Genomic DNA, 3,176 nt, shown 5'->3' with positions numbered 1-3,176 from the left:
CTGCCTGCTCCTTTTTGTGTTGTCTCACTTTGGTTTGAGCCCTGCACCTTTCACTTTTCACTCTCTTGTCTTTGTCGACAAACCCTTTTTCACTCCCAGTAGGCTTGGACAGTCTGAGGATCAACCACCAGCATGGAGACCACCTCCACTCCACTGTAACCCAACCCTGAGCCAAACATTTGTATTGTACTGTGCTTTAGGTGGGCTTGATCGATGATGCATGGGATATAAAAATAATCTGACCTTTATCTCAAGATGAGCACTGACTTAACAGAATCAAGCTCAACTAAGTGCAAATGAGAGAAAACTAATCCCCTCGTTGTCTATGGTGACTACTACATGAGAAACCTTTCTCCTTCTGCATGGAATCAGCTGACACAACAAATTTTGTTAGAGCACATGTGGATAAGCAGGTTCAGACCTTTTTTAAAGTTCACTGACCGGCAATAATAGATGATGCAGACTGACAGTGTCTATAAAACACACAAAGAATTAAAGGGACATTCCACATATTTGTCACACCAAAGTCATTTTGCCATCCACTGCCTGTGAGAACAGCTGTACAGTTCCTCTTCCGCTCTGCAGGACTGTTTTTAAGTCTGAGAAACGTTATTCAGGTGATGTAATTTGAGTAATCCCATGCTTGTAGCCTGCTCATTCTCTAAACTCTGCAACTGGTGGCATTTGGTTTAAAACACATTGGCTTTTATCAGACATAGATGACTGGGGAATGGGGACCATAGGAACCCTTTTGTAGGAATTTTGCCCTTTTTGCTTTTTATCAATCTGTTGACAGGTTAAGTATAATTTACAGGTAGGTACATGTATTTATAGGTACAGGTCAAAATTATTTCCTAATGAAATTAGGACATTTTCATGACTTGGTGTCTCATATGTCAGGAAAAGTCTCCAGAAAAGAGGCCATCTGTAATAAGTCGAGTCAAACATTTTTTTTTAGTAAGCTTATATTTAGAGGATTTACAAAAGCTACAATCTCAGGTAAATACACATTAAATGGGATGGTATGAATAGTACTTCCATATAGTACACAATGCAAGTTTTCATTGTTCGTACTCTAGATTACTTTTGCCATCAGTAGTAGATGTGACCTCGTTTCACATCTTGGGTAAGTATTGGAACATCCTTCTTTGGTTGATGGTGTGATGGTCGATTTTAATTACACGAATGAACTCACGAATGTCTCCTTTCAGCTGGAAGTCATAGAGGGGACACCTGATTTGGGAGTGACTTCATATTGGACCGATGCTGAAGGAAATGTTGTGTTTGGCCCAAACACTCCGAAAGAAAAGATGAAAAACACAGGCAGTGGAATGAACATGCAGAAAGGAAAGGGTGAGAGCGCTCAAAGGAATTACGTGTATGACATGTTTGTGAAGTCTGAGACGTCACAGTAAGGAACAATTTTGTCTAATGTTTACTAATGATTGCCATTTTGCAGAATCTGCAACTAAGTCTCTTCCAGTGGAAAAGAATGAAGACAAGAAGAACAAAAATAAGGAGCTCAACGTGCAGAAACATGAGAAGGTCACAGGTGATACTGCTGCAAAACCAACAGCATCAGATTCAGAGCACACAGACGATGTTAAGGAAGAAGTCGGCTAATCACATGCCGCCGGGCGGCCTGCAGGCAGAGCGGAGCAGCCTGAGCCAGAAACCGACACACAGCCAGAAAACACTGAATCCAGTAGAGAAACTATTACAAGAACCAACATATAAGTTTGATGTGGGCTTAGGATACATTTTCAGTTATCAGTAAATTAGATGTTGCATTTGCTCTTTTTAGTAATTAAATGACAATAATATTCCACGTTCTGATAATGGAATAAGAATCACGACAATGTATTTGGTTTTTAATAATTACATGCTGTTTCTACTGTTTGCTGTTGGAGAATTTCTCTGCTGAGTGTGCCTTTTGAATCATATTTGCTTGAATAAAGGAGCTAAAGGTTATGGATTGAAATGATCACACTTGTATGTTCTAGCCATAAAGACTCTTCAACAACATGCTCAATGCAAGTAATGAACGACATATGTACTTCAAAAAAGAAGCTTGCTTTTCTGTAACAAGTTTCTAAGTAGAGGAAATCCCTCTCTCAAACATCCAGTCATGAGGTAATCTGACTCAGCTGGTGTTTTATGAGGAAATGAAAGTTTCCACTTCCCTAATGGTACACCTCCTCATTTCATCATTTTTTAGTGTGGTACAGCAATGGTTCTTGAACACACCGTTGTCCTTAGCCTCGCCCCGTCTCCCTCTCTGCTCTGCTTCCTCCTCACCTGGAAACACTTTTCAATTAGCCATAAACGGAGCCAGATGCTGAGCCAGTCTGCCAGACTGTGGTCATATTTAATCCATCCACACATCCACTAGCTATACCATCGATCCCAGCTGATACTGGGTGAGAGGCGGAGTGCACCCTGTACAGATCATCGGTCTATCACAGGACTGATACAGCAAGACAGACCAAACATAGACCTACAGATAACTTTGATTCACCAATAAGCCTAGACCCAAACTACATGGGTTTGGACTGTGGGAATAATCCAGAGTACCTGGAGAAAACCTACGTAGGCATGGAAAGAACATTCAAACTCCACATAGAAAGGTCTCTGAGCACCATGTTTTATTTTCCTTTTGGTTTCAGGCAATCTTAATTTTTTCTTTGGAGATGGAACATTTTATGACGATATTTATATTTATATATGGTAGTTAAGTATTTATTGATTTTTTAAGTTCTTATTTTAGTTTGTTGTGTTTACTGTGCGTTTTCAGGTTTATCGTCGATAAAGCTTCAGTATCTCTTTTGCTGCTGGTCCTCATTCAGGTTTTGCTTAGCAAGAGTTGCCAAATATCCTGATAAAGTGTCCTGAGCAAACCCCAGAAAATTGTCACCATTGGTAAGGCGGCCATTTGGTAGTTATCGATTACCTCTGACCTCCAATTGGAGAAAATAGGCACCAAGACACACTATGGGAATAAGACGAGCCAATGGAGTCAATGTGAAGCTCTGGGCTGAGAAGTGCTGGATCCTGATGTTCACATGGATGACATTTTGACATATACACCCTAAACACTGTTGCAGACCAGTGTTTAAGGTGTCTGTGATATTCCTTGATGGCAGAGACTTCTTTCAGCAGGATATTGCACCCTATCA

At 40.5% G+C, this 3,176-nt stretch overlaps 1 long non-coding RNA gene across 1 annotated transcript; it reads left to right on the top strand.

The window, feature by feature from the left end:
- Positions 1 to 989: 989 nt before the first annotated feature.
- Positions 990 to 1,676, top strand: LOC113121444 (uncharacterized). Its single transcript, XR_003294729.1, has 3 exons — positions 990 to 1,126; positions 1,212 to 1,353; positions 1,460 to 1,676. It is a non-coding gene; the product is annotated as an uncharacterized LOC113121444 (long non-coding RNA).
- The last annotated feature ends 1,500 nt before the right edge of the window (positions 1,677 to 3,176 follow it).

This window comes from Mastacembelus armatus, chromosome 20, assembly GCF_900324485.2.
Source record: "Mastacembelus armatus chromosome 20, fMasArm1.2, whole genome shotgun sequence".
NCBI classification, from domain to species: domain Eukaryota; kingdom Metazoa; phylum Chordata; class Actinopteri; order Synbranchiformes; family Mastacembelidae; genus Mastacembelus; species Mastacembelus armatus.
Note: the sequence above shows the minus strand (reverse complement) of the source record. Positions and strands in the feature narration are given on the sequence as shown.